This window comes from Schistocerca cancellata, chromosome 1 (genome assembly GCF_023864275.1).
Source record: "Schistocerca cancellata isolate TAMUIC-IGC-003103 chromosome 1, iqSchCanc2.1, whole genome shotgun sequence".
NCBI lineage: Eukaryota > Metazoa > Arthropoda > Insecta > Orthoptera > Acrididae > Schistocerca > Schistocerca cancellata.
This window is the reverse complement of record NC_064626.1, coordinates 1,079,303,186-1,079,310,542: the sequence shown is the minus strand read 5'-3', so window position 1 is coordinate 1,079,310,542 and position 7,357 is coordinate 1,079,303,186. Positions and strand designations below refer to the sequence as shown.

General features: G+C 40.3%; 1 non-coding gene across 1 annotated transcript; it reads right to left on the bottom strand.

Annotated features, from left to right (window-relative positions):
• Positions 1-6,794: 6,794 nt before the first annotated feature.
• On the bottom strand, positions 6,795-6,869 carry Trnat-ugu (transfer RNA threonine (anticodon UGU)). The gene has a single exon. It is a non-coding gene; the product is annotated as a tRNA-Thr (tRNA).
• Positions 6,870-7,357: the final 488 nt, after the last annotated feature.

The window sequence follows — 7,357 nt, the reverse complement described above, 5'->3', positions numbered from 1 at the left end:
GAACTCTTCTGTGTAACTGCGCTCACGACAGGCTTAAGTCACAGTTTCTGGTCGCTGACCCCTTGTGACCACTCCTGCTGCTGGTCATGACACAGTGCAAGACAAGTGGACACGACTTGGACATACGAGTATAACTCTAACTGCAATTCTGCCCCCCGACATAGACTCCCGAGTTAAAAATACACTTTACACGGATGTTGTTTTGTCAATACACCTCGAAATTCTCACATAAAATGTAGATTCCTCCCTTTTATACGAGTTATTTACGAAGACATAAGGAATATGACACTACATGCATTTTCACATTGCGAGAGTATCATTAAATGTTGTGAAAATGCTGTACACCACTATGGCATCAGCTATATTTCCTCTAAGTATTCTCCCATCAGGTAGAAAAATCTGTTCTTATCAGTTTAATATCTGCCACATCCTGGCCAGCCGGGGTGGCCGAGCGGTTCTAGGCGCTACAGTTTGGAACCACGTGACCGCTACGGTCGCAGGTTCGAATCCTGCCTCGGGCATGGATGTGTGTGATGTCCTTAGGTTAGTTAGGTTTAAGTAGTTCTAAGTTCTAGGGGACTGATGACCTCAGATGTTAAGTCCCATAGTGTTCAGAGCCATTTGAACCATTATTTATTTATTTATTTATTTTGCCACATCCTGCGCCACAGAACTAGAATTTTAAACTCATTTTAGGCTCATGAAAGAGTTCTAAGAGAAAGTAAGCAAATGCCTTGACACCTGCAAGGCCTCTTAAGGTAGCAGTACAGAGAAGTTATATATATCAGGTTTATACTATGTATCACTGTATAAATTAGGTAATATAGCTCATTTTTTTACGACGGTCATCCCTTCCTGAGTAGGTGGTAGAATGAAATTCAATTGAAAGATCTCGCTGCAACAAAAAAATGCCTGATTACCACTCCAACTGGTGAAACATATTCATAGTACTCTCGCCCTCATTTCCACCCAACCAACAGCCTGTCACTGATATCAAATTCATTGAATATTTAATCTGATCATAAGAGTCACTTTGCATGATGAGTAATATTTTTTTTCTTGCAGTCGGACTACACTGTCCACGTAAATCTATCAGACACTTTCATGACGTCTTTAGAGGTTCCCATGGTTAGGTAGTCACCTCCTCCAATACCAGAATGGTCGTAACTGTCGTCAAACAGCTCAAGATATCCATTGCTAAATTTGTTCTGTCTCTCGGTTGTCCTGTCATGCTGGTGGAACTGAATCACTTAGAATTCTGGTATATTGCTCTCTAACTAATCTTTCTGAGACCTATCTGTTTATAGAGACAGTAGGACACTTCACTCTCTTCTCCACCCCTGTAATGCCTCTGCCCCCAGTCCCACTGCTGTCACTGGGTCACATGTGAACAGCTACCACCGCCACCACTGGATCGTGAACCTGCACCCGCTCATCAAGCCGTACCACTCTCAGCCGATGAGCCACTGCTCACTGTGCCGGACGGCTGTTGATGATTCCAGACCCGCAAAAGTTGTTCTATCCTTCTCAGAAGGACTGGGAACTTGAATCTCACTGGCTAAGTAGCAGGATGTTGAACAGTGTCCTTCCCCTCATCTCTCCTGCAAATTGAATCGTTCTGAGATGTTGCGGCGGTGCGGGTTTTTTCGAGTGTAGGCTGTAAATTAGAATTCACCTACATCAGAACGGTGACTGCTCAATGTCCCTTCATTCAGCAACGTAGATACTTACAAGATGATGTAAAAGCAGCGTTGACACAAAATACCACCTAATATCTACAATTACTGAGGCCACGCAACTCTAGTAGTGGAATAAAGTTCTGCAGAAAAACCGTCATTAAAAAATTTATCGGGCAGTAAGATAATGGATTGGCTTCTGGAAAACAATCTCCGAAATTTCCACGAAAAGAAACAGTACTATTCTGTCCACATTTAAACTATTGGTTATTTTTGTCAAGTTCACATTTCATACACCCATTTCGCATGCACAGCAGTCATGAATCATTCCAAACCCGAGCCGAGTTAAACAACGTTTTCACAGTCATTAGTTTCGCTACTAATTTGAGTTCATACATTCGTTCCTACTGGTGAATTTCAAAAAATAAATTGCTCGCCAAATAATACTCAGTTGTTGAATACTGAAACATGCCACACGGATACTATGAAGGCCAAGTTCACACGCGAATATTTGTCCAATTAAACAGTTCTAGAGCTTCCAAAATTCAGAATACTGTCCACAACTACATCAGCGTAAGTCACGATACGTATCAGACTCGAAGAACTCAATATTCCTTCATTTTACACATAATGAGAAACATCACATTTAACATGTCCTCCTGTAACCGAAGCTGGCGAGCGACTCCTCTCTTGTGGCTTCACTCCCAGAATAACTGTCAGGTAACGAGAGGGAACCGTCTCAATTCTGATTGGCTAATCATACTCGCTGCCAATCAGAATGCTCGCTCCTGATCATACTCGCGCCAAAACTGGCCTGCACCAATCCTTATATACAGACGCATTTGTGTCAGTTCTGACATGCAGATACTAAAGTAATGTTTAATAAACGAAAAAATGGCTCTGAGCACTATGTGACTTAACTTGTGAGGTCATCAGTCACCTCGAACTTAGAACTAATTATACCTAACTAACCTAAAGACATCACACACATCCATGCCCGAGGCAGGATTCGAACCTGCGACCGTATCGGTCTCTCGGTTCCAGACTGTGGCGCCTAGAACCGCACGGCCACTCCGGCCGGCAATAAACGAAAACTAAAAGGCAATAAATCTGGAAACATCCTTTAGATACAGATAATAGTCCAGCTAACTTTCTGGCTGCTCTCTTACAATAGCAATCACACCTAGACACACGTCATCATCTAAGTGGGTAATTCCCTATAAACATTTTCCCACGAAAGGCTTGCGTAGCTCTTGCAGGTTACTTAAGATGGTATATAATGCAACATTACATTCTGACGAATGTCCCACGTACACACTCCCATTCACTCACATTTATCCCCACAACAATATTAGACACAAATAATAATTTTGTCTGATTTTTATATTACAAAAACGAAAAATAATTAAAATTGTAATATAAAATCTCAATTAATTAATTCTACAAACTGAGAGTTCTGTTTATGTTTTTAGATAATACCAAAAGATAAACTATTATATTTCCTAACTGAATTTAGTTTCTTAAGTGTCGATTTTTTACTTTTTTAGCAATTTTTTCTGTCTCTGAAACTATGGTAGTTATAATGCTGAAACGTGGATACAATCTTCTCGTGAATGTCAAAAGGTAGTGTACCGATTTTGAAAATGTTTAATAATGTTTAATATCATTTATTTAGGTTGTTATAGGTGGTGAATGTACAGTCACTACGAAGTGACACAGGAGCCGTTCTCATGCTGCCGTAGTAGCAGGTGCGCATGACCAATTGGCTAAAACACAAGTGACAGTTTCTTTCACAGCCTCCGGCTCCAATACTGCAGGCTGTATAGCAACGAATGTTATCACACATTAACTCGCGACGTTACAATGTGTTCTCCTAATATGCCAGAAAGACTGACCTAGGGAGCAACAATAAAATACCTGTATGCTAACCACGCCAACTCAAACATGTATTAGTCTGCAGACATAGATTTCCCTGTGAATACAGCCATGTAGAAGTGTTCCTATGGCTTCCCACCAAATTAGTGGGTGGATTCTTCGAAAATTCAAATGCAGTCTCTGGAGGGAATACAATGTTCTTTTAGAGAAACACTATTGAAAACTGAAGTTACAAGCTGACTGCATAGGATTCTACTACAGCCAACATACATATCGCATACAGACCACGAAGATATGACACGAGACATTAGCGCTCAGCTGGAGACGTATAGACAGCGATTTCTCCCTTGCTCTATTTCCGAATGGAACAAGAAAGGAAATTGCTAGTGGTGGTACTGGATATCCTGCACCACGCACCGTATGATGGCATGTCAGGTATGCATATAGACATAGTTATAATTAAGATGTTAGTCCATCCATTTATAGGTACACGAAACTCAGGGAAGAATGTTTTCTCTTATTTATCGAGAAAACAAAAGATGGAACTTCTGCTGCTGACTGTCTCACAGTAGAAACCTTCATATAAGCCCCTAATTTTCTCATTACAGTCGCTTCACAAGAAGTATGTGAGAGATTGTAGCGTGTTTGCCCACAGTACTTAGAAGAAGCGCTGTAGTACTAACCTCTCAACTCCCCTTCCGTCAGAGTATCGCTTACCAGTCATATTCTCACAAAATCTCCAGTCTTCAATCTACGACATTTGAATCCACGTTATTTCGACAAGTAAGAGATGTACCCCGCCTATTCACAGATCCCTGCTAATTATCTGGAAATCCCATTATTTTCTGACAACACTGTTCTATTATTTAAAAGGCTGTCTAGTCCTCAACTTACCACTGACTAGGTAGAGAGCCATCACAACGAAAAAATAGCCCATTAACGCACAGGAGGAAATTCACAACCATGCAGAGTGTATGTGGACTGAGTAAACAAATTCAGAAGTATAATACCTACAACTTTCTATAAATATTCCCTTGGACATGTCTTAATCTCCTTTCCATATTCCTATAATTGCTATGCTAGAAATACGACAGTGTAATGATGTCAGTCTTTGTTGACAGCACAGTCTCTCTCTCTCTCTGTCTCTCTTTTTCTCTCTCCTCGTTATTTCTAAAACATCCAATAGAGTAAAATTATAAATATTTTACTAACCTCACCTTTTATAGTACTCAATAAGATTTTCCCACGTCTCCCTTTTCCAATACACCTAAAACAAAAACAATTTGTGTGTTGGGCATATGTGTTGATCCCATTAAATATACATGTGTTGGTACTCTGGAGCAGGTGCGAGTGATCAGAGTCATTTTGATCAGAGTCACTTCCACAGATCTGTTAAATTTTTTTCTGAGGAAGACCTTATCCCACAGACTATCAACCACAATACAGTGTTCTTGTGCTGTTATTTCATAAGCAACTTGATACATTCGACATAAAAGTTTTCTGGGTATGGTATCGCGTCATAATGTAAAAAACTACTGCTGCTGGAGAAAAACCAAAGTTTCGGCCACGGTTTCAGGGGCCTTCTTCTGGGTCTTAGACTGACTCTGGCCGCGGAAGCCTACGCAATTATATTAATTTGATACATTGTTTTTCTTCTGTAACACGTCCAAGCAGTGTATGCCTATAGCTTTGTACACCGCCACACGTTTTGCTTACCTAGTGCGATTTTTAGATCTGTATCAGGTGCTAAACTGGCATTAACATGTTTCGATCCACTGGCTCTCACATCAATATGGACGTTGCATGGGGTACAGTAAGCTGCAACTGTAACAAACAGCATTCCTGAAAAAGAAGACAGAGATGGTGTTTCTAGTTGACAAAAATAGTGAAGACATCGCAACGTCTGCTCTCTCACAATGTCTAATGGCTACTGAGGTCACTGATAAGAAGTACCTGGCAGTAGGTGGCAGTACAATGCACCTAATATAAAAAACTTATGTTTTGTGGGTGTCCAGATACTTTTGATCAGATAGTGTTGTAATTTCACCATCTTAAAGTATCTCGAAATACTGAGTGAAATAGAAAACTTGCAGTCTGAATGTATGTCAGCTTTTGGAAACAGATTTCCTGCATTGGGAGTATCTACAGCATCACACTCCATGCGACTAATATATCGGAAACCAAAGTGCTTTAACATCATAGCAGGTTTAAGTGCCATAGGAGGTTGTTTTTATGTTCTATGATCATTTCTCTCTTTCCAGTACCTTCTTGGTACGGAATCCAAATACTATAAAAATACTACACAAATGATATCACAAGTGATGTAATGTGTCAAACACCTTCCATATGGAGCTCCATCATGCATAGACCATACATTATTTCTTCTTCTTAAGCGTCAGTTATATCGCCACACTGCTCTCAGATGTTCCGGTTCGTTTTTACTACACACCAATAAGGAGTGCTAACTTCCTCAGCATTCATGTATTTACAGATATTGTGTAGTTGGGTGGGTGACATGAGAAAGACTGGTACAGAACAGTCTTTATAGAATGATGGTTACGCTATTGGAATGAGAATACCAGTGTACATCACTGGCACCAGTCGATTATGCCAAATTACAATACATGTTATTCTCTTCACAGAAGCAAAATATTGAAGTCTGTTGATTATGTGGAATTCAGCTCTTTCTTTCCTTCACAAGACTTCGAATGTAGTGTGTATAGTGCCCTCATAATTGCTTAAAGACAGTGGAACATTTAAAGGATGTATAGAGAGATCTTCTCGATTCTTGCTCAGGGCACAAAACTGAAAGTACTTTAAGACCACCATTTGCATAGGGAAAGATGGATAATCGAAATAAAATCTTACCGAATTTATAAAGTGTTTCGGCTAAGAACCGTAGTTTTTGCAGCTCCTCTCTGCTGATGGCTGTTTCCTACACTAAGAAACAGTATTCATGTTATGGTGTAACAGGATTCGTGATATGTCAACATGTATATAGCAAGCGGAAAGTAATGAACTTGGGGGTTTTTCAGAAATAATATATAAATTGAAAATCATGCTGCAGTGTCAATAGCTGATAACATCATGAGATTGACGGGATGAGATGTTTTGTTGACGTGTCAAGTTGTCAAGAGTGGTGATTTGAAACGGGTAATTGGGTGAAACGCAATTATAATTAAGTCGACACCCTAGCTGCAAACAGGCGTTGATATACATAATTGGGGATATGTTGAAAATGTGTGCCCCGACTGGGACTCGATCCCAGGATCTCCTGCTTACATGGCAGATGCTCTAACCACCTGAGCCACCGAGGGCACAGAGGATAGTGCGCCTCCAGGGACTTTACCTTGCATGCTCCCCATGAGACCCACATTCCCAACATGTCCGCACCACTACATTCGTAGTGCTCCTAATAGATGTTTGCCATCACACTCATTACTCGTGGCAGATTAATCTACCAAGTCCTGTACGAGTTGGGGCATAGTGTGTGCGTTCGCACAAGAAGGTCAATGGCCAGGTAGCCACATTTTAATTATATATGAAGGTAGTATCTGTTCCTGAAAGAACAGATACCAATGATGACCATTCAGCTTCTCTAGAATCAAATCATAATTAAATCGACACCCTAGCTGCAAACAGGCGTTGATATACATCATTAGGGGACGACTCTGATTTATTGAGTAACAGAAATATTTTTACTACGAACTGACTTCATATCGTCGACCTTATGCTGCTGACCAGATACTCCCTTCGCAACTGACCATATGGTTTTAATTTTATTCTATGAATTAGCTATTCTATTT